The 25,316-nt window shown below is 42.4% G+C and overlaps 1 protein-coding gene across 13 annotated transcripts in view; it reads right to left on the bottom strand.

Annotated features, from left to right (window-relative positions):
• The window catches only part of SGMS1 (sphingomyelin synthase 1), a 296,929-nt gene that overhangs the window by 252,382 nt on the left and 19,231 nt on the right, over positions 1 to 25,316 (bottom strand). For all 13 annotated transcript variants that reach the window (XM_061175403.1, XM_061176499.1, XM_061176426.1 and 10 more), the window contains exon 2: positions 9,022 to 9,116. The gene's annotated coding sequence lies outside the window, so the exon portion shown is untranslated. The remainder of the gene's footprint in view (positions 1 to 9,021; positions 9,117 to 25,316) is intronic.

Below are 25,316 nucleotides of genomic sequence, written 5' to 3'. Positions count from 1 at the left end.
TGAAAGAGGTGAGTTCCCAGCCTGAAAATGCCCATTCAGATCTCAGCACAATACATGACAATAGACCCTTCCCACCAAAAAACATTATTGCGAAGAACTAGGAGTCCGAGAGAAAAAGTAAGAAAGATCGGTCACCTGACAAGAACTGGGAATCAGAGGGTCTTAGATTTATCACCACTAACACCGGAAGCCTGAAGGCAATGAGCAAATCCTTCACTATTCTGAGGTTCAGAGACTTCCAGTCTAGAACTCTACACCAACCAGACTGTACATTAAATATAAATATACAGCAGAAACTAACACACCATTGTAAAGCGATTATACTCCAATAAAGATGCTAAAAAAAAAAATATATATATATATATATATATATATATATATATGATGCTCTCAGACCTAAAACCACTCAGTCTTACCTCCTGTGTAATTTGTTAGGAAGGTTACAGAGCATGTGGTCTGCTGAAATAAGGGAATAAACCAAGAAAGAAGGGAATATGGAATGTGGAAAACAGGGAAGCCCATAGAGAAGCAAGATAAGAGAAATCCCCAGAACGGTGTTGAAGGAAGAGTCCATCTCAAGGCGTGGTGCACAGCAGGCCTGGAGAGGATATGGTCTAGACTGGTGCAGGGCCTAAGACTCCAGGTGAGATAATGTCAAGAAGATAAAATTGATAAAATACCTAAGATATTGGGAGGAGATTCACATGGAACGCTGTTTGTGGCTAACTTAGTGATAAGTGCACAAAATTTTTAAAAACAAGACAATTATTAAATCCAAGAAAAACTTGTGTGCAGGAAAGTTAAAGTAATCAAACTATACTATAGAGCGTACCTGTGAATCCTGTTTACACAGTATAAGATAAACACCAAATAAGACATTGGGGGGCAAGGAGGGAGCAACAGAATAAAGGGATAAGAGGTCTTGTGGAACTACATAACCCTTTACAAATCAAGCTTGTATAACTTCAATAAAAACAAAAACTAAACTTTAAAAAGATATTTCTATACTTAATATTTCATTAGTATACCACCTGATAGCTTACAAAATACTTTCACATGTGTCTAATCATTTAACTTTTACCAGACTCCGCAAGTCAGGTTACCTCCTTTATAAAGATGAGAGAACTACCTCAGGGAAGTTAAGCAACTTGATGAGTGACACAGAACAACAAGGGGGCAGAGGCAGGACTGGGAAGAGAGTGGCACGCTCAAGGTGTGTTTGACATTCACAGTATGGTTGATACGAATGATGTGGGTAGGAGTCTAAAGGGAGATAAGCCAAATCAAATTTTGGAGTGCAGGGTTCTCAAACTTGTGTGTCCATAACACTCACCTGGAGTTCCACTTCTACGAGGTATCCAAAGTAGCCAAATTCACAGAAACAAAAGTAAAATGGTGGTTACCAGGGGCTGGGGAAGAGAGGAAGTGAGAACCGTTTAATAGGTATAGAGTTTCAGATTTGCAAGATGAGAAAGTTCTGGAGATCTACTTCCCCACAATGTGAATATACTTAACACTACTGAACTGTACACTCAACAATGGTTACGATGATGAAGTTATGTATTTTACAATTCAAGGAAAAAAGAATCACAGAGAGCTTGTTAAAACACTGATGGCTAGACCTCAACCCTAGAGTTTCAACTCAGTAGGTTTGGGTGGGACCTAAGAAGTTCTACTTCTAACAAGTGCCCAGGTGATGCTGATGCCGCTGTTCTGGGGACCAAATTTTAAGAACCGCTGCTCTGGTTCAAAGGTTCTCAATCCTGAACGCACAGCACCTTCACCTGAGATCCTAGACCAAGTAAATAAAAACATGAGCTGGGGAGGGGGTACCTGGACATGGAGTGCTTTTATAGCCCTAAGGGTGATTCCAATATGCAGGCAGTTTGAGAGCCCCTGGCCTGGAAAGTGGCCCATGCCAATTGGCAGTACAGCGTGTGTGAGCGCTACAAGCAGGCCTGGGGCCACTCAGCCACATTCTGGCTCTGCCTGCGTTTCATCATCTACAAAATAATGGTCATGGAGTTGTTGAGACTATTAAACAGGATAATCAATAAAAGAACTCAGGGCAGTACCCATCACACAATGAATAATAATGTTATTATTTTTGTTGTTGACTTACAGGAAACAAGGTTGCCCTAGTTTTTTCAGCTATAAAACAGGGTCAGGTTAAAGACAATGAAGAATCTATTAATATTCAATCCCAGACTACTAAACAAGACAAAAAGCTCCCAAGGACCTAAGAACAAAGTAAATGGGATTAAATCTAAGAACCTTTTATGATTCCCACAAGCATTTAGCAAACCAAGGGTCCTTTCTACAGAATTAGTAGCTAATCCCTTTACTCTCTGAATAGGTGTTGTTATTTGGAGTATAAATACCATTGTAAAAGCAGGTGTTGGAATCAATACTCAAACACCACCACCTTCATCTAAAGAAACAACATAATGCGGTGTGTTCACACAGAAGGTAATGTCAGACTCAGAGCCGAAATTCCTGAAGACATCTACACGGTAAACAATTTCTTGTCAAAAGAAACTGAAAATGAAGACAAAGGCATAGTTCAAATAGGTTTGTTCATTCAAGAAATATCTGAGCACCTCCCACATACCAGGCACAGTGGCAGCGAGGGAGGGCAGGCCACTCACTGCAGGGCAGAATTTTTCATGCAGGGAAGCGGGTGGGTCCGCCCATGAAGCAAGCTTTGGGAACGCCGAAGCGCACCCTTCTTCCTCAAAAGCAGTGTAGGGAGAGCCAAAATTGTGGTTTCTGCTAAGTTTTTCTTCTCATGTAGAGCTGCATATTTGGGGTGGGGTGTTAAAGATAATCCACAGTAACACAGTGTCTTGAGTCCACAGTCAGTACAAAGAAATCATTGTCTACATCCTCGGAAAGCAACATGACCCTCCTTAGATGTCTGGGTCACACCAAAGTCTGAGTCCCCAGGGCAAGCCTCCTTCATTAAGTCATTTGAATAATTTCCCCACAAAACTGTCTCACTGTTGTGGGAATATATTCTTTTTTTTTTTAAACATCTTTATTGGAGTATAATTGCTTTACAATGGTGTGTTAGTTTCTGCTTTATAACAAAGTGAATCAGTTATACATATACATATGTTCCCATATCTCTTCCCTCTTGCGTCTCCCTCCCGGAATATATTCTTAATGAGGAAAATGGTGCCTTTTTCTAGACAGAACTGGCTAAAGGCCTTGGAAGCAGCATTCTGGGGTGGTGTGAGCCTCTCTGTCAGAAATTACGTCCTCACACCGTACTGATGGGTTCAAATCGCCTCCCAACCACAAAAATCTTGGTTTCCTCTAAAGCTCAGAATTACTGGCTCTGATTAAACAATCAGCAAACATCTCCTGAGTGAGTGTCAACCCTGGATACGGCTGACTGTCCCAAGCCTGTGCCCACCAGGGTGGAAAAATTCTGTGCCAATGTCCTCCCACTGATGTCCCCTAAATATCCCTGGGGGCACTCTGTACCTGGGAAGCTAAAGATCGGCTTGCAAATAGAATATGTAAGTAACGCTGCCCTGGCTTGTACATGTAGGTACATCCAAACAACAGGCTTACTTTGTAGGAGTTTTTCCCTCTCTGATTCTTTGATTGATTATTAATCCAAATGCTCCACAATCATTACATAAAGGCAACTGTGGGGACAGGGAAGAAGTCAGGAGACCTGACTGATGTTGGTGCCCCCTTTACAGGCCATGTGACTCTGGACTTCCACAAGCTCAACTGTCACTCTGCTGGCAGGGCTGTCTCAAAGATAACAACAATAACAAGGGACAGAGGGACCAGCATGTATCAGGTACTGTTCTAAGTGCCCTACAAATACCCATTAATTTAATCCTTCCCAGAACCTTATAAGGTAGATACCTTTATCCCCATTGCACAGTGAGGAAACTAGGGCACAGAGAGGTGAAGTATTTGTCAAAATCTTATGCGGCTAATAACTGAGCCCACACAGTCTGGCCCCAGGAATCCATGTTCTTAATCACTTCTTTATCCTGCCTCCCTGACGCTTCTTTCAAGTCAAACAAGTGAATACACCTGAAAATGCTTTGCAAACCATAAAAAGATACATTTATTATTATTATTATTATTAGTTTGCCTCCCAGCATCCACCGACCCCCCCCTAATTTCTGTTACTTCTGGTGGGAACCATTCCCCACTGTCATCAATCAATGCTTCATCTTCAGCTGAAGAGGTGCTCACCTCAGACACTAGGTGCGAAGCATATGACCTGGGCAATCCAGTCAGGATGGGCCCATGTCCCTGGTCACAGTGACTGGTCCAGCGCTAGGCACCAGGCCAAGACTGTCATCTGTGCAGTGCCTTGGATGATCACTGCAATGACGTCAACCTGAAGCTGCTGGAGGTCTCACCTGTAGCCCAAGAACATGCAGCCAAGAATGATCCTCATAACATTGTTTGGATCCCCAATCTGGCCCTTCCTGAAGTCAGATCCATCTCTAGACTTTCAACCACCTGAACCAATAAATCTTTTTACTTAAGATAGTTTGAATTGGGTTTTCTGTTACTTGCAACCAAGAGAATCATCCTGATCTCTTTCTAAAACACGTTTCGTTCTATCAAGCTATATTCAGCTGCACTTCAGTCCCTTCCCTCTCCGAAAATAAAACTTGAGAGACTGAGAAAGTAAATGTTAATTAGCTAGCCTTGACAAATTAAACACTCCTGGAGCTGGAGTTCTTGACAGAAGAACTCCATATTATGTAGAATAGAAGATCCAGTTTTTTTAATGCCACAGATCAAGTGTTCTGGCCAATCATCAAATTTGTTTCATAAAACTTTATTTTTAACCAAAGCAGTTAAGCCTGCAGTTTTCAGCTTTGCAAGGAAAACAACTGTGATATTTACTTCCTCTCAGTCTTCTCATTTTTCAGTTACCCCTAAATCCAAACCACTACCAAAAATTACCAAAATGAAGAATAAGATCGAGTTTTTAAAAACATTTTAAACACAAGAAGCAGAAAGTTGTGTATGGGTGTATATATCATTTCTTCCTCAGAAAGAAGAGGAACTAAACCTTAACCTTATTTATTAATTTTGGCAACAGAAGAAATCAGTACTAGTTTGAACCACATTCATTGAACTATTCATTGCACCAGCTAACATTCCTCCCCTATAGTTCCTTCAGACAAATTCTCATAATTAGATTTCAGAGGAAAGCACCATTGGTCACCCAGACCACAGCCTCAGAAGGTGCAAGTAGCATGCCACTTGACGTCAGATGGCTCCTAAGGCAGTGTATAAACACTGTCAAGACTTCGTGCGTTTTCACATCTTCAAATTATTACACACAGCTAAATAACTACGGTGACAGGCCAGTCATAGCCCACGTGTCCACCCGTAAAGCATATATGAGCACATATAAAAATGCTAATTGAGTGAAGATGATGTTAAAAACCAGTTTCACACTCCTTGGAGAAACTTTAAAAATATTTCTCTATTTTCTATGTTCATTACATTGCACTCTATAGCCTCCTATTAAGAGGAAACAAACTTTAATGACCTTGAGTAAGCAAGTAGATAAGCATACCAACAAAGATAAATTTGTTTAACTACATTCCAAACTTTATTACCTTGTGTGCTGTTCTTTCTGTTGAGGCTTATTTTTTCTTATTATCATGGCCTAAGACTGAAGGTCTGCTTGGCTTGCTTTGGTAAGCTCTTCAAAGATCACAGCCCTATCCAGACAGGCTGCTTTCAAACAATCTTTGTTACCACGTGTAAACAATTAGGACCTCTGAACACATAATTATTTATATGATATCATACAACATACTTTTTTATAACTGAATTAACCATTAGATTACACAGAATAAGTGTTCATCAAATTTATAAAATTAACAAAAATAGCTGACATACTAGTTTAAATTTGAGGATTTCGTAAATCTATTTCCATATTACACTTTTGTTCTGATTCACAGAAAGCACAACCCTACAATGGAACTTCAAGTTCATAGGGGTCTCTGTAAAGCCCACAAGGGCAAGAACCATATCTGACTATCATCATTTTACGCCTGACATACAATAGGCACTCTGTAAATATCTGTTGGATAAATAAATGAATAACTAAAGGCATTAACACTAAAAGTAATGGGCTCACACTATTTCATGACTACAGAGGTTATTATTACTATGTCCTTGCTTCGATGAAGTAAAGCAGGAGTTGACAAACTTTTATGCAAAGGGCCAGATGGTAAATATTCTAGCCATTGTGGCCCATATGGTCACTGTTGCAAATGCTCCACTCAATCTCTTTCACAACTATTCAACTCTGCTGTCGTAGCACAAAAGCGGTCATAGACAATACATACACAAATGAGCACGACAGTGTTCAAATAAAACTTCATTTACAAAAACAGAATTTGGCCATAAAAACACCCAAATCCCATGGGAACCACTTTCTTATAATGAACACTCTATTCCCTAAAGGTTGGACATTGGTGGACTTGCTAAATTCAGCCAGACATGTTTTGTTTTGTTGGGTCAAAAATTGGGCAGGGCATATATACTCATTCCCCACAGCTCCATCACTCCTTACTGAGCAACCCCGCCCCCTGCTAATTTCCGTCACGTTACAAGCCTGGCCCATGCAAGCCTTTGAGTTTACATCCTGAACTTTACAGTACAACTGGTTTCCAGTGATGTGGCCCATACCCATACCTGTGAATCTGTAACCACAACACAGGCTCCTCAAGAGCAAGCCCATGACTTGCAACTCTTCACCCTTCATCTAACACCTAATATCAACACCCAATGAACTTTAAATATTTATTGACTGCCTACTGTTTGATATAGTTACTGTCTCCTTGGAGGGGGTGTAGAAAGAGTTACAATGACAGACAAAAGGATGGAGAAAACATGCCAGCTGAGAACAAAGAGAAAAGGGACATGGTGAGTCACAGGAAAAGCAACAGGAATCATTACAGGACTGAAAAACCAATCTCTTCCAACTGTGTCTCAACCTTCTATCGGCTGCCGGGATTCCTCCTTCGTATCACAGCAGAAGCTGGGCAGAGGTTGGACAACTCGGGACACTTCAACGGTAGCCACAATGAGGATAAAACCTTGGTTAATCCTCATTTCTGCCACAGGGTGCTCTGAGTGGATGAACCCAAAAAAATCACCTGCATCTAACAGAAGGAATAAACTGCTGGACTCTCACACAACGGTATGCTCTACAGCAATGAAAATGATCAATCTACAACTACATGCAACAATATGGAGGAATCTTTCTAATACGTTGTTGAATGAGGAAAGTCAGACACAGAAGAGTACGATCTGCATTATACACACACACACACACACACACACACACACACACACACAGAAAGACAGGCAAACTAATTTATGCTCCTAGAAGTCAAGAGAGTAATTCCCCACCGAGTGGGTAATGTCCAGAATCTAGTGTCTACAGGAGGCATGAGGCTGTGGGAAAAATGTTCTGTTTCTTGATCTGGGTTCTGGTTACATTAGTGAGCTCCGTTTGGAAACTGCATTGAGCTATACACTTACAATATGCATATTTTCTGTATATATATTCTATTTCAATAGAACGTTTAAAAAACAAAAACACTCCCCCATTTCTAAGTGGTCCAGGACTAGAGAGCCAATTGAAGGCCGCACACAGAGCCCCATATGCCTTCCCTTCCGCCATCCTTCAGAGCCTCTTGCCTCATGTGGAGCCCCAGGCATGCCTCCTCATCTTTTCTAAGCATAACCAGACAGAGGCCAAGCAGTGAGAAAGCAAACTAGATCATTTTGAGATATCTGTAATTCCAGTCCCAGCGTCTTCGGAAAGTTAGTGTCTTTCAGAAACTTGACTGCTGTCACTAACTTTTTGTTCTAAATCAGAAATGAAAATATTAAGACGACTCCGCTGCCCTAAATGGCTCACTTAAACAGACTTCTTTTAAAATAACGCTCTAAGTGGGTAAGTCTAGTTCATAAACATGAATGAAGAAATGCTTCAACACTCAGGGCCTTCAGAAGAAGATACTGTAAACAAAATGTAACTGGGATTAGAATGTAGAACAGCAAGAGCAATCCTGCAAGCACCCCAGAGCTGTAATGACCGACTGTGTAAATGGCCCTCATAGGTAATACTTACAACTACAATCAGAGCTGAACACACATCTTTAAGACTTTATGTAAAGTTTCAACTCAGGTAGTCAAATTATGGGGCTGGGAATCATTCTGATTCTCTCTAATGTTGATCTTAATATACTAACCTCAACTGGACATTACCACTCATATTCTTTTCCCATTCTCCTTGTAAGTTCAGGCTAAAAAAATCAATTAAGACCTTTGATCACATTAGATCACAGAGACTGGTCTACTTGTGAATGCTGGTCAGGAAGGAGGGAAGAGGAATCATCAGATCCTCTGACCTAACAATAAACATCAGCTACAGCGGGCCAGATGGGCAGATTATCAGGAACAGAGAAAGCACAGTAATCCTCTCTTATACAGGGCACACACGTAGTGCAAATTCCAATCCTTTATATCCAGATGTTTTTCATATAAAACAAATTCACTATATAGGTATGTCCATTAAGTAAGTCACTGTTTAAATATTTTTTAAATCTGACCTTATTTATATCAGCCAGGAAGGGAACATAAATTCAAAATTACATCTTTTAAAAGGAAATTGTAACTGTGTTTAATTAAATGATTCTGTCATGGAGTTTATGAATGTTCTAAAATGTCTCTCAGGGGAGAATATTCTTATTTTTAGGAACTGCATCCCCAAGAATTGAGGATAAAATGTCATGATCTCTTCAACTTACTTTCACATGTTTCAGCAGAAAACAGTAGAAACCTACTACACACACACACACACACACACACACACACACACAGGTATACACAATGTGGCAAAATGCTAACAATTGTTAAATGTAAACTCACTGTACATTTTTTAACTTTTCAGTATGTTTGAACATTTTTATAATAAAAAGACGCACAGTAATCTTTACTCACCTTTCAAGTGGATGGCCGCCTTCTTTTTCCTAATCAAAAACGAATGGCTAAATATGCCCAGAGGCACATTTATGGATGTTCATGCTGCCCTCGCCCTGCAAGAATAAGCAAAACAACACGTTACCACCAAAGGTTTTTATTAAGTTAATGCCATTTCAGTTGAGACAGTGTTCTTAATGTATGTCAAGGCTGTAGGTTAAAATTCTGTTGAAACTGTTTTTTAAGCAAGGAGAAAAGTGAAAAGAGAAAAAAATAATCCCATCACATATTGAATGTGGGGAATAACCACTGGCCTGACCCACTCGAGGAACTTCTGGAACAAAGGGATTCCTCAGGAAGTTTCTTTTAATTCACATAAATTTCAGGGCAGTGATGTAGCCTAAACTTCCACTTGAACAAAAACTGGGGCTTCAAGGACCTGAGCTTGACTCTGACTTTGGATTCTGAGACTACACTTAGAAGGCACTCATGTACCCTCGCAGAACCACACCAGACGTGCTGCTCTTCCTGGAGTCCTTTCAGGCAAAGGTATTCAGACCGGATCTACTACTACACTAGACTATAATACGTGCTCTAGGGCACAGTGGCCCGGGGTCCTGATGCCTCCACCACACCTCATCTCTTGGCATTACCTATTGCATCTGATCCTCGCAACAGCCCTGTGAGGCAAGCGGTGTTTACTGATTCCATTTTCCAGAGGAGGCAGCTAAGTGTCAGAGATGATACAGGACATTCAACTAGAAAACATCAGACATGAAACTGCTACTTAGGTCTTCTGACCTCAAGCTCAGGGCTTATCTCACTAGGAAAGGAGAAAGCACAGTATTTATATCAGCTAGGAAGGGAACATAAATTCACAGGCCGTCCCCACGCTCCCTACCCCATAACATGAAAGCCAACCTGAAAACCAACCTCAAAGCCAAACAGCCAAACAACACAGCCACATGTCATTGTGGGGAAGAGGCGGGGAGGGGGGGAGGGGCATGCACACGCTGCAGTTTACTCCCTGAGAGTATATATTAATAATCATTCTTAATAGTACCAATAATACTATAATTATGATTACCAATTACTATAATGACTATTAGTCATTATACTTCCCTTTGAAACACAATGACCCTTAATGTATTTTTGACATTTTATATATATTTCATTTTTCTCCCTTCTTTCTCAAGAAAGCACGCTATTGGCCAAAGAAAGTAAAACAAGGCTCACATGGCACCCCAGGTAATTTTTATCGCTGCCACACAAAAAGGCAATTACCACTCGCTGTTGAAGATTTTCCATTCATTTTTATAAAAGGCAAAATACAGTAGAATATAATGGCACAGACACTGACTGCTCTGCCAATAAAGTTGGAAGCAGCATCAGAACTACCCTCCATGATGGCCTGAAGTGGCCCTTCATCTGCTGATCACCAAAATTCTGCACGCAATGCACAAAGGTTTAGAGGTCTTGATGTCTACCATGTGAAGGTGCTGGTGTACAAAAGTCTGAGGAAAGCTAGTCAGGGACCCCTGTACCTGGCTTTTATTCCTGTCTCCTCCGCTCGTTAGCTTGATTAAAAATTGAGAAAACCTCTGGACTTCCCTGGTAGCGCAGTGGTTAAGAATCTGCCTGCCAATGCAGGGGACACGGGTTCGAGCCCTGGTCCTGGAAGATCCCACATGCCGCAGAGCAACTAAGCCCGTGCGCCACAACTACTGAGCCTGTGCTCTAGAGCCCACGAGCCACAACTACTGAGCCCACGTGCCACAACTACTGAAGCCTGTGCACCTAGGGCCCGTGCTCCGTAAACAAGAGAAGTCACTGCAATGAGAAGCTCGCGCACCGCAACGAAGAGCAGCCCCCGCTCGCCACAGCTAGAGAAAGCCCGCGTGCAGCAGCGAAGACCCAACGCAGCCAAAAATGAATAAATTATTTTTTAAAAGTATTAAAAATTGAGAAAACCTCCCCAGGCAGCTACCTCTCCTGTGGGCTGGAACACCTGTTCACAAGGATGTTGCAACTCACAAAAAAGATAGGATATGACTCAATGCCTCACCGACGAGAGCACTTGGACCCCAGGAATACTAACCAAGAAGTTACGCCAACAGCAACACAAAACCAAGGGAAAAAACATGATGTATCTTCGGAAACATCAACTTTACTCATGGATTTTGGTGAGGGAAAGATAAGCAAGTGAATCAGTAATATTAAAGCTCTTACTATTGAAACAGATATGCATTATGGAGTTGAATGCAATCATTGTATGAATTTTTTTTTAATATTTATTTATTTATTTTGGCTGCGCCGGGTCTTAGTTGCAGCACTCAGGATCTTCACCACCGCGTGCGGGATCTTTTAGTTGAGGCATGCGAACTCTTAGTTGCGGCATGCGGGATCTAGTTCCCCGACCAGGGATCAAACCTGGGCCCCCTGCACTGGGAGTGTGGAGTCTTACCGCCCTGGACCACCAGGGAAGCACCCATTGCATGAATTTTAAAGCCAAAACTCCTGTCCTTACTTGCCTAGTTCATTTCCAGCCACACCCTTTCATGTGGGGGAAGGGAGTGAGGGATGGGATCTCCTTTTTCATTAAAGATGGTCTTGGGACAATGTGTGAAGCTGGTAGGGGTTTTAATATCACAGTGCGTCCAGGAAGCTCCCAATGGCCCCTGCTTTGGAGAATTCGCTTCAAACTCAGGAGTCCCAGATTTTTGCCAGATCTAGGTACAGGTGGGATGAAGTCTAGATACATACAATCCCATCTCTATACCACACGTCCTGGCGTGAGTGTTACTGAAGTTCCTCTCTTCACTGCCCTTCCACCCGCTCCCTGCCCCTTGGACATCCCCGTCAGGCAGGCTCACGCCACTTAGTTACTCAAATTAAACCACTGACTTTTCTTCAAACCCATACTGATTGGTAACACATTCAGCATCTCCAGTAATCTTCATTTAAATGGAGGCCTGCATCATTCCTAAAGAAAAATAAGCTGACCAATTTAGTTTGTCTCTAAATTAAACTTCCTATCGTAAAATATATTTAAAAGTGCCGGGACTTCCCTGGTGGTCCAGTGGGTAAGACTCTGCACTCCCAGTGCAGGAGGCCCAGGTTCGATCCCTGGTCGGAGAACTAGATCCCACATGCATGCCGCAACTAAGAGTTCGCATGCCGTAACTAAGAAGCCCGCATGCCACAACAAAGGTCCTGCGTGCCGCAAATAAGACCCAGCACAGCCAAAATAAATAAATTAATAAACATAAAAAAAAAAAAAAGTGCCTACCATGGTAGCCAGCCTCCCAGATGGCCCCCAATGACCCCTGCCTCTTGGCACTCAGGCTCTTGTGAAGTACCCCCAACACACACACACACACACTGAATAGGGCTGGCATGCGTGGCTAATACGCTACTGGGGAAAGGATGGGGTGTGCCTTCAAAGGCCAGGTCAAAAGAGCAGCTTCCCTCTCAATGCCTTGGCAGGGAAACCGGCTGAACCCGCTGCCACGTCATGGTCATGAGGACACTCCAGCCGCCCTAGAGGGAGGCCCACGTGGTGAGGACTGAGGCCTCCTGCAACAGCCAGGTGAGTAAGCCTGCTGAGAAGCAGATCCTCCAGACCAGGCAAGCCTTCAGACGATGGCTGCTTCCACTGACACCCTGACTGCAGCCCCATGTGACCCTCCCCCGGTTAGAACCATCCAGCGAAGCTGCTCCTGGTTTCCTGACCCACACAGACATTGTGCGAGATGATGAAGGTTTATCACTTTTAAGCTACTGAACTTTGAGGTAACTTGTTATGCAGTGATAATTAATATAATAACGTATGTCAGCTTAAAGAATGATAAAATGAATCCCATGTATGTTAATACCCAGTTGGTGGCACTGGGTTCTGTTTTGTCTTTTGTTTAAAAAAATAAAAATAAAAAAAGGCCTGTGTACCCCTTCCTGTACCTCAACCCCTCCATTCTCCCCACCAGAAATAACCACAAGCCTGAATCTTGAGTCAATCCTTTCCTCCTCTGTATGGTTTTACCACATCCGTATTCTCAATATGTTGTTGCGTTCTGCCTGGCTTTAAGCCTAATACAAAGGAAACCAGGACTGTATGTATTCCAGACTCGCCTCATAAGATTTTGATTTTGAGATTCATCCCTGTTGACTCATGTGACTGTAGCTGATTTTTCACCACCATATAGTTCTCACTATGTGAACATACCCACAATTTACTGCTCTGTTCTACTGTTGAGGATCATCTGGGGATTTTTCAGTTTTTGCTATTATGAATAATGCTGCATTTATATTCTAGTGCTCGTCCCCCGGTGCACACAGCAAATTTCTCCAGGGCGTATACCTAGGAGAAGAGAGCTGGGCTTGGGACCACATATGTTCAACTCTTCTCAGTAATGCCAGATCGTTTTCCAAAGTGGTTATGTACAATTGACTCTTCAGCCGCTTTTCCAGTCTCTCTCCAAATAAGAGGCATGCTTGTTTTGCTAATTACCAGCAAAGCTTTCAACCAACAAAAGGGAAAGCTTTTCCTATTTGCAGCATCACCGCTGCAAATAAATAGTACTCCAAAGTAGTGACCCAGACAGCTGGAACATATTAGTCACAGGACCTCAGGACAGACTTCGGAATAAGGATGCAGACCCAGCCAGCACCACGCTGCCCACGGGTATCAGTCAAATTTGACTTCTAGACCTACATTCAATTCAGAGACTGCTGTCCTCCTGGTGGACTCACAGCTATGGTCCCCTCTTACTGCTGTCAACTTGAAAGGGAAAAAAGTTAATTCAAATGAGAGAAGAAAGTTACTATAAATTTCAAGGAAGCTCGTTATCATGTCACTGAAAGAAACAATGGCACTAGATGACCAAGATGACCAAAATGGGGTTATTTCAACTCAACCTCTTGACAGTTCTTATTTGTCTCTTTACAATCATTTATCCCTGTGAGGTAGGAACTACTGCTACACCCATTTCACAGATGGTGGAAACTGAGGCATAGAAAGCAATTAAGTTGTGCACAGTCACACAGCTGATAAGTGGTAGAACAAGGATTTGAAACCAGTTTACTCCAGAATCCACATTCTTAACCACTACTCTAGGCAGCTTTTTCAGTCCCCCAAGACCAGCCAGAAGGCCCTGCAATGGTGACAAAATGGTGGAGACACCATGTGAACATTTTCTCTGACTTAAAGTTCATGTTCTTTCTACAATGGGCCTTCTGGACAAAATAAAATTACCCGATCCCAGGGCTTGTGGTAGGCAAGTGTTGACCTTAGGTCTTGGAAACAGCCCCCATGAAAGAAACAGATGCCACAGTGGGAGAAGGTGTGCTGGCTTTCTTGGCACTCAGCAGGCAGCAGCTGTCATGCCTCCGTGACAGGCAGATTGAGGCAGAGTGGGTTCCAATAAGAGCAGCGGGCAGAGTCAGAGAACCAGGGCTCAATGCCACCTCCTTACAGGGTCACACTGGATAAGTCAAATGGCCTCTCCACACGATGTTTTGTAAAATGGGGCTATCTTTTATTTCAAAGGGTTACTGTGAAGATTGAGGAGACTTAATACCTAACATGGACCTGGAACATGGTAAGCGTTGGATACACGCTTAACAATTGAAAACGTGCTCTAGCTACCGAAGAGGAAAAAGCAGGGAGCCAATTTTAACCATACCCTTGCTTCCACAAACAAAGCCTCTCATACTCCATAATGGATGATGACAATTTGTAAAAGGCCATCTTTGTACCATGATTATTTTTTTTTTTTTTTACTAATATTATGATTTTCTCTTTCTGTCCCACCCTAAACAGAATAACCTTGCCAACTAGATCAACCCTTTATGGTATTAGTAAAAGTTAGACATTCTTACATAAACACTGAAGCTGGAATGGACTCAAAGTAAAACATTTGGCTCATTTAACTTTTCTGTTACTGACTTTAGAGACTCTTAAGCACTCATTTCAAATACCAGTCCTCCTTCAAAGTATTTCCAGTTTCCTGGAAATCATCCCAAATTATCTGGCCAACAAAGAAAAAAGCTTGATTAAATGACTAGTAAATGACAAATTTAAAACATTCCAGCAACACTACACACACCATTGCTCTGAGAGATAAGGTCCCTCCCTAGCACCCCTTTTGCCATACCTCAGGTTAGGTATTCAAAGTAAGAAATGTGAATCTAGGAACGCAGCCCCCAGGTTAGCTACCAGCAATCTCCATGGTAACTGGTCCTCTGCCTTTAGAGGAGGGATGAAGGAGTAACTGCAGCACTGTAGGTCTGCTTTTCAAAATTTGTCCAATCCCATCTCCTTCTCGACTAACTGATGCCAATTCATCAGTGAGCTACACAGAGCAACCAGAGGAACATACTTCTTAAAAACAAAAGGCTGAATCTTGTGTTGGTTCTGATAGTTGATGCAGAGTGGAGGAGGAGACCCGCCAAGGGGCAATTTTCCAGAGGAAGGTAGCCAGCAAGGGGCAGAAACAGCCTCAGGACAGTATGAAGTGTTTGAAGAGAACAATAGAAGCAGCCACTGCCAATGTTTCCTCAGTATATACCATGGCCAGACCTTCTATGTTCTTCTTTAAAACCTCTGCTCAATCACCCTGAGAGAAAATACTGTGATATAGATCCCTATTTAACAGATAAGAAAATTGACTCAGCGATTAAATGACTTGCCCAAAGTCACAGAACTAGTCAATGGGTATAATAACTGGCTCATAGCATACAGTAGGTACTCAATAAATATCTGTTGAACATGGGGTCTTTATTCCTCCTCCATAAAAACAGAAGACACCACTTATCTCACAGGGGTTTTGTAAGAGTAAAATGTGACTATGCACATAAAGTTCCTAGCTCAGTGCCTTGACCTTGGAACATACTGGGGTACCTGGGAAACAGTGTTGACTCAGAAAGCTAGGCACAATAACCACATGGAAGAGGGTTATGACAATGACCGTGGGTGAAGCAAACATCATAATGGACAGGAGATATACAGATATACCTAACAGGCAGAAGAGCAGCAAATACGCACATGAAAAGATGTTCAACATCGTTAATCATTAGAGAAATAAATGCAAATTAAAATCACAATGAGATACAATTACACATCTATCAAAATGGCTGAATTTTAAAAACTGGCAATATAAAATGCAGAGCCACTAAGATTCTCACACAGTGCTGGTGTAATGAGTAAACAAACAGTGGTGGAATACTACTTAGTCATAAAAAGGGACAAACTCTTGATACACACAACAACATGGATGAATCTCATATGCATTATACTAAATGAAAGAAGTCAGTCTCAAAGGGATATAGTCCATATGATCCCACTTACATGATTTTCTGGAAAACTATAGTGACAGAGAACGGATCGGTGTTGCCAGGAGTCAGGGGGAGGGGGAGAGTTTGACTACAAAAAAGGCAGCACCAGGCAATTTGAGGGGCGACAGATTATTCTATATGCTGTTTATATGCATGTGTTAAAACTCACAGAACTACATGCTCCAAAAAAGTGAATTTTACTGTTGGTAACTTTCTTTAATTATTAAAGAATAAAATTTTAAATCAGAGAAAGAATTGGTAGGTTGGTTTGTGGGGAAGGAGGGGACATGTGAAGGTCAAATAGCTCTGAAGTTCCTTGCTGAGGGAACAGTAATGGTACAGGAGACCGTAAAGAGTCAGTGAGTGAGGAGAAGCCCACGCAGAGGCTCTGAGATGTACAGACGGTCAAGAACCTTGGTTTCTAGCCTGATTTCGCCAAATGATGGCTGTGCGAAATTACACCAGTCACGTCTCCTCCCTGAGCTTTAATTTACTTAATTCTAATACGAGATAATGAAACAAATGATCTTTCCCACCACAAACACTGCAAAGTCAATTTGTTTTTAAGCTACTGAGTCTGGGAAGACAGCAGGACAAACAAGTAGAAATACCCAGATATGGAAAAACCGCTATGTACCCACACAAACGCCATCAGGGACCAAAATAAAGTGAAAACCACTGATGAGTGTGGATGGTAGAGTGATGGTGGGAGAAGTAGCCATTAGCAGGGAAGAGACAGGAGGAGACTGAGAATACCATTTCTTGTATAATAAAAGCCAAGAGAAGAGAGGTTTCATGCAGGCAGCGGGCAGAGGGGCTGGAATAACTCAGTGATCAAAAAGAATGAGGACTGATAAAACAACAAAACTAGACAGATTTGTCAGAGATCAACAGAGAGAGTAACCACCACCCTCCGCCACAAAAAAGTAACCAAAAGACTACCATCCAAGACTTGCTTGCTGTCTGAACATATCTTGGTTGTGTCCTAATTGTTTTGCCCTTACATTTTCAATCTCACTCTGCCTTCATCTTTGCTCTCAGGAGCCCAGAATTTAATTTAAACGTGTAGGTGTGGTTTCCCTGCAACAGCCCACTTCAGAGGCTGCGATTTTCAAAATTTATAAATTCCTGGAAGCTAACAATGTGATTGTTGAATGCTAGCAAGCCATTTTCTTGTCCTGCATAAGTTTACGCAAAGACTCCAGAATTCCAGAACGGAAAAAAAAATTCATTTTAAAGAATTTAATAGAATGTAAAGAGTACAACTTAAGAAGGACTAAGCTTTTATTGTTGTCACTTTATTAGCTCGTGAAGCAGGAAAATTGTTTGAAGTCAATACTATTCCCAAATTGACCAACTGAAATGTGGCAATTTCATCTCTGCCCAAAGCAGGCCCCAGAACACCACTTAAAGGGCCTCAGCTGGGCTTCCCTGGTGGCGCAGTGGTTGAGAGTCTGCCTGCCAATTCAGGGGACACGGGTTCCAGCCATGGTCTGGGAGGATCCCACATGCCGCGGAGCGACTAAGTCCGTGAGCCACAATTGCTGAGCCTGCGCGTCTGGAGCCTGTGCTCCGCAACAAGAGAGGCCGCGACGGTAAGAGGCCCGCGCACCGCGATGAAGAGTGGCCCCCGCTTGCCGCAGCTGGAGAAAGCCCTCGCACAGACCCAACACAGCCATAGATAGATAAATAAATAAATAGATAGATAAATAGATAAATAATTTTTTAAAAAAACAAACAAAAAAAAGGGCCTCAGCTATTTCAGCCAAATGAACCCAGTGACACTACCACTCTGAGCACTTAACCAGAACCGAAGGAAGATCAGGGAAATTAACAGTTAAAAAGTACACCTGCAAGCAAAATTAATACACAGAAAACTTTTTACACCACCTCTTCTGCCCATCTTCCTTTTCAATGATGATAGGTGAAAACATCAATCTGATACAACCTGGTTCTGCCGGTTATAAAAGAGAAGAAAGGGCAGACGACTTCAGCTCAAAGTCTGGTCTCTTCCGCCACTATCAACTCACTAACTTTGGGCAAATTTCTTCGCTCCTTATCTCCCTTTCTGCATCTACAAAGCTGGGATTATCACATGCTCCCATCCAGCACTCATGCTACCAGCCCCTCGCACCAGATGAGATCACATCTGTGGAGACACTTAAGGAGAATGCAAGTAAAAGGACAAATGTGAGGTGTCATTGCTGCCATCCTGTACGGGGGGGGGGGGGGTGGGGGGGTGGGCAGGTGAATATATTTCACATGCAGTCACATCCCAACTGCCTCTTTCAAGTCAACCATATGCTTCTCTTCCATCACAGCTGGGCTGTTGAGCAGATGCTGGAATGGATACAGACAGAAAGGTGGGAAGGAAGAACGTTTCTGTTACCCAGCTTCAGTCTTCCTGGTTTCGGGAAGATAAAAAAGTAATTTCTTATCCATGTATATCCTACTAATCTTTTTTGAGAGTCTCCTATGTGTCAGACACCAGGCTAGGCATGAAGAAGCATGAGATTTTTTTTTTTTTTTTTTTAACAAAACAGGCTGTGCTCTCAAGCGCGTTAACTCTGGAAACAGCTAAGTGGCCCACCCCAACCCAGTGCGCTTGGTGGAATAACAGAGGCAGGCGTCGTGGGGAAAGCCCAGCCCAGACTGCTGGGTGGGTTAGGAAGGCGGTGCTCCTCACAGAGGAGGTGATGCTTGAGTCAAGTCTTGAAACATGAGAATAAACAAGACGAGCCAAGCAGGGGAAAGGCCTTCTAAGTGGGCAGAAGGCATGGAAGCAGGACCCACTAGGGAAGGGAAAGAGTAAGTGAGGATGACAAGGGACAAACAATGGAGACTCATGCTCAAATGATGCTCAGGCTTTCTCCTAAGGGCAATGGGAACCACGGACACATTTAAGCAGGGACTCACGTGGTCACCCTTGCAGTTGAGGTAAAGGACTATGACAGCAGTTGAGAGAATGGAATAAAGACAGGGCAGAAAGTGGAGAGCTGTACATACAGAAATGCAGGCAGGAAGCAATGAGGGCTTGGGGCTGTGGATGAATACAAGAGATAATAAAGAGGTAAGATGACCTTGCTTTGGCGACTTGGAGGGACACAGGGGTAAAGGAGAAGGAATTGTCGGTGCCTCCCTGGTTCTGGTCTTGATGACTTAGAAGAGGATGGTCTTTTCACAAGGCACTAGAGAAGTGCAGATTTGGCGGGCAAGCTGAGTTCACTTCGTACTGTCACTCTGTATGTGACTTCACGTACATGAGGTCACTCTGTACATTTGTGACCAACCAAAAAGTCACATTTCTCATCATTTAGCTGCCTATTTCGAATGCCCACAGGCAAGATGACTTCTTAAAACAGAACGGAATGTCTGGGCAAGAACTCAACTCGGTAAAGACGCAGACATAGAGAATGGACTTGAGGACACGAGGAGGGGGAAGGGTAAGCTGGGACGAAGTGAGAGAGTGACATGTACATATATATATATACACTACCAAATGTAAAATAGCTAGCTAGTGGGAAGCAGCCACACAGCACAGGGAGATCAGCTCGGTGCTTTGTGACCACCTAGAGGGGTGGGATAGGGAGGGATGGGAGGGAGACGCAAGAGGGAGGAGATATGGGGATATATGTAGATGTATAGCTGATTCACTTTGTTATACAGCAGAAACTAACACACCATTGTAAAGCAACTATACTCCAATAAAGATGTTAAAAAAAAAAAAAAAAAACTCAATTCGGTGCTCTTACCTTCAGTAGCCAAAGTGAGAACGGCCCTCACATCAGGACTGAAGCTCAGAGAGGTTAAGTGGCTTACCTCAGGCCACACAGCCAGAAAAAGAGGGGACTAAACTTCAATCCAGGATGGTCTGCTTCCAGAAGGTCGGTTTTTCATCTAATATGCTATGCTGCCCCATTAAGGGCCTGGTACTATTAGTTACATGTAATAAGAGCTCAGTGGTCTTGTTCTGTGGCCGCTTTGTTCTTCGTTTGCCACTCCCTTCCGATAACAGAGTCCAGGCCACCCTGAACTACCTAGTTCCAATCCCTGGAAACATTGTTGCCACTGCTGAGCTCTGGCTCAACTGTCCTGTCAGCTTAGAAAGCCCAGCCCCATCTCTGCTTCTTCAAGTTCATCCCAACAGTTACTTCTGATAACCAGCCACTCTGTGGCTCTGCAAATGCAGGGAGAACGTTGTGGTTTCTAGAGGAGCTATTTCTGAATTCATCTGTCCTATCTTACATCATGGCACAAAAATTCCTCGAGGGTAGTCCTGAGTTTACGCACATTTGTATCACTGGCTGAACCTAGCATGATACTTTTCCCTCCTCAGTGGCTGGCTATCCTCTCCGTGACAGTGTTACCTCTGGGAAGAAGGGAGGACAAGGCCCTGGAGAAGGACACACAGTGTTTATTTGGAGCTTGCCCCTCACCCAGCACTGTCCTAAACACCAGACAGCAAGGCCCTGAACTTACAGTCCCGTGGAGATGGGATATTTGTTTCAAAAATAATAATAACATATATATACCAAAACACATCAGACACAAACATTTGATAAAACTGAGGGTTGGGTATATATGTTCACTAGATTATTCTCTATATTTCTAAATGTTCAAAATATTTTCATAATAAAAACATTTAAAAATGAGAAAAAATAAATGTAAAGCCTCTACTCCCTGCGGAGGGAACTGGCTAGTAGGACTGATTCATTTACAGAGATTCTAGACAGAGAAAAATCTTACTGTAACCTATTTTGTTTTTAACACCATATTCCACAGCAGAAAAAGCAATCAGGGGAAAGACAGAAATGTACAAATTTAGGCGATAAGGATTCAATCCAACAATACAATGAGGTTCTCAGTCAGTCTAGACTTTCCTCATTTCTACCTCCATATTCTCTGAAATGGTAAATGATAAAAGAAAATAACAGAAATCTAATCACTTTCCAATACATTTTGGCCTCAGGAGAGGAAGCCCCAGTAATAACCACTACCATTTACTCGCCGACCACAGTGTGCTGGGGATTTACAGACACGACCCCATAACAAACCTGTGAGATGAGCATTATTATCCCCATTTTACATATGAGGGAATAAGATTCAAATAACTCAAGTAATCTGATCAACATCCCACTGTCAGTGATGGACAGAGCAGGCACCCAAACCCATCTCTGCCAAGACTCAAAAGCCTTTTCACTATACCATGTTGTGTGCCTTCCAATATCTGATATCCCCTCTCTCATTTTTCATAAACTTCTGGGCTCCACAAACAAGTAAATCTGATACAGAAGACATCTACCAGGCAGTTCAGGAAACTAAAAAAAAAACCAAAAAATCCAAGAAACCACAGTCTTGAGGTATACAGTATCAGAAACAGTACCTCCAAATGTCAACTCAAAGCAATAAAGAAAATTGAGTGGTAAAGAAAACTAAGCTGTGCAGACCTCTACAGTCATAAAAGAAATACTGTGTAACTATTTTAAATTAAACAGCCATAACATTTCGATGTATCTTAAAGAAGCAACTGGCAACAAACCTATGAGAGAAAAAAATGAATTCTTAAAGTCAATTTCTAATACTATTTAACTGTAATCATTTGTTACTGTGGAGAGTGTACAAAACTTGTCCTCTACGTGTCTACAGAGGAACAGGACAAACTAGAGCCTATGTGAGCAGGTTGAGATTTTATTATTGACTGAATTTTCAAACATTAAGAATAGCATAAAATTTGAAATACAGGCCATTGTTTATTTCAGTAGGAGTCACATTAACAAATCTGGAAATGAAATACAAATCAGAAAATGGGAACGATCAGATTTAATCTATACATCAATAGTTCTGACTCCTAGAGTTTACTCCTAAAATAGAGGTCTCAGTGCAAAAAAGGTTCTGCACTTTCTCCATCACTCCCTCCCACACAGCCTGAGTTTTAGGACCTGTACTACTCTGACCACGCCTCCCAAACTGTAAGGAATCAGAGTCCTTTCTGCCAGGTGGCTCCAACCCTCGCCACCCCGCCTCCAAGAAAGGGAAGTGTCCCCTTGCACAAGCCTGCACAGACTGGGCTGCTCAGCAAGTAGACTGAGGGCTGAACCTCGAGAAACATTCACACATACGGATCAGGCAGAGGTAGCAGGGAAGGAGTCAGAGAAGGAAATCTTGGCAAGATAAGAGAACCAGAAGTGTCGGGAGTCCCAAAGACCCAAAGAGGGAAAAGGAAGTGAAAGAAGGGGGCTCCACGACAGTCAAGGAGGAACATGAAGAAGCTTTCGATGTCAGAGGGTCAGAAGTAAGGGGAGAACGGCCATCTCAGTGGAGGGATCAGGGAAGATTCAGATAAAAAGGGGCTCAGTAGAGGATGGAAGATACATATAGGCACGCTGAGTATAAATAGCCTCCAGACATTTGCTCGTATTCCTCTTTTGAGCATAACCTCCGAGAGAGTGGGGCCCGCTCTCCCCTAGCGCACGCGGCAGCAGTAAAGACGCAGATCACCTGGTATCACAGTCCAGCAGGGGAACGCAGGCAGGAGCCCCGCACGTCTGCCACATCCCCACCACCACCTGCTCTGGTCCGTGCAGAACCACCACTGTGACTTACCAGAGGGCCACGGTACAGCAGATTCTGCGCCTCAGAAACAGCAGGCCCACTCAGCCTCCAAGTGCAGAATGTAGAGCAGACTTCAACTGTAGACTGGCAACTGTTTGCCTAGATACCTGACGCAGTGCCAGATTAGTCAGCTACACTCAAAATTTTAATGATACAAAAAGACCCCAATTATCTTTTGTCCCAGAGACACATACCTAATTATATCTTGCATTCTGAATCAAAAAATTTATTCAGATAGTATTACAGTTATTCTTTGAAGCAGAATATTTGACTGATGGCCAAAAGTGACTAACTAAATATATAAATTGTATGACTGAGGATCAAACATGTCTGTTATTTTGTTCCAGAGGACACCTATGTAAATCAAGGACTTTTTAAAATCTACTCCACAACTCTACAAATCTATATACATACATATCAGTAAAAAGACCCAGAGAGATGCCAAAAATTGATTAAACAAAGAGAAAGATCATACAGCAAGAAAACAGACCTTTAGTATAAAACTATAATCCATGATGCTGTCAGTAAACTCATGGACAGGCCTCCACTGCAGATATGTCACGTGCCTTGAAAAAATGTGGGCAGCATAAGCAAACAGACTTGACTGGCCTTGTTTAAACCACGGTTAATCATATTCGATTCTTATCTAGGCTGTAAAAGGTACAAAACATTTCACTTCTCTTACCACAAAACAGAAAGCTAACCTCAGTTTCCCACATCTCCAGAAAAAAGTGCCTCAGACGTCGCTGCAGTATGACCATGCACCGCTAAGCCAGGGGACCACCGCACGGAGTCAGGGGAGAGTTTGCTGCTCCGTATTCTCCACCAGGCCTCCCCTGCCACACAGATTTGAAAAATATACAAGTTTAAATCAAGAGTGCTTGCTGGCTGCACACAGCTTGTAGCCCAGACCCTTAGCTCCCCTCCCAGAGAGACAGTGAAACAGGCGCACAGAAGAGCAAACCGCTGAAGTACATCGTATCTGCATATCCAGGGCTCGGATGAGAATTTCACCGGCTAAGACTGAGTTGAGGGACCAAGGCTATTGCCGTATTTTCCCTCTTGAGGTACTGACAGGCAGAAGCTATCAGGGCAAAAGATATGAAAACACCAGGCTGTTTTCCAAGAACCCTGACAGGCCTCACTCGAGGTTGCTGCCAAGTTCGCTGATGAGGCCGCACAGAAATATTATGAAACTGCTCTCTTGACCTCAGGCAAATACTATAGCTTTCAGATGAACACTGTTGAACGTGCTTGGGTGTTTTTATGTCTGTGAGGTAGGCATTTCCTGGACCTAACTTGGACATGGCAGCCCTCTGATAAAACTGACCACAAGAAGGCATGGATTTTTCCTTATTAAAAAAAAAATCCTATTTAAAGATGTTTAACTCAAATAAATGCATAGCAGCAGCATTATTCACAATAACTAAAAGGTAGAAGAAACCCCAGTGTCCACTAACAGGTGAATGAATAAATAAAATGTGGTATATACATACAATGGAATATTGTTCAGCCTTAAGAAGAAAGGAAATTCTGATATAAGCTACAATGTGGATGAACCTTGAAAACATTATGCTAAGTGAAATAAGCCACATACAAGGACAAATACTGTATGATTTCACTTAAATGAGGTCCCTAGAGGAGTCACATTCATAGACAAAGGAAGTAGAATGAATGGTGTTGCCAGGGGCTGGAGGGGGGAGGGAATGGGGAGCTATCATTTAATGGGCACAAAGTTTCAGCTTGGGATGATGAAAAACTTCCGGAGATGGATGGTGATGACGGTCGCACATCAGTGTGAATGTACTTATGTCACTGAATTGTACGCTCAAAAATGGTTAAAATGGTAAATTTTATGTTATGTATATTTTACTATAATTAAAACAGAATAATAAATTAAAAAAAGGTTTGTACTTTTTAAAAGCAAATTATAGATTTGGGACATTCTCAGTCACATCTTGGAAATATTATATTTTAAACCTATAAAAATAAAATATATATAGATTTCTATGTTTATTTAAGGATCCACTGAAACTGTCTCCAGTTTCCATATGTGGCCAAAATCCCACCTTTGGTTTCGACATGGAAGGCCAAAGAGCAGAATGTTTTCTTCAAATGTCATTTCTGGCATCCTTGGACTGACATGTGATCAGTGATTGCATTACCACGTAGATTACACATCAGCATGGCAATATCAGTAATATGAACAAGGCACATCTTTCAAACAGTCTCTGATAATATCCAAAGATTCATTTCCAAATGTTGGTGAGCATTCCAGATGTAACTCAGAATAAAACTCTCCTCCACCCAAAGGCAAACTACGTGACACCCAAGGGATTTTGTCGTGTACTTACACGAGATGTTCAAAGACA

Source organism: Eubalaena glacialis, chromosome 1 (genome assembly GCF_028564815.1).
Source record: "Eubalaena glacialis isolate mEubGla1 chromosome 1, mEubGla1.1.hap2.+ XY, whole genome shotgun sequence".
NCBI lineage: Eukaryota > Metazoa > Chordata > Mammalia > Artiodactyla > Balaenidae > Eubalaena > Eubalaena glacialis.
Note: the sequence above shows the minus strand (reverse complement) of the source record. Positions and strands in the feature narration are given on the sequence as shown.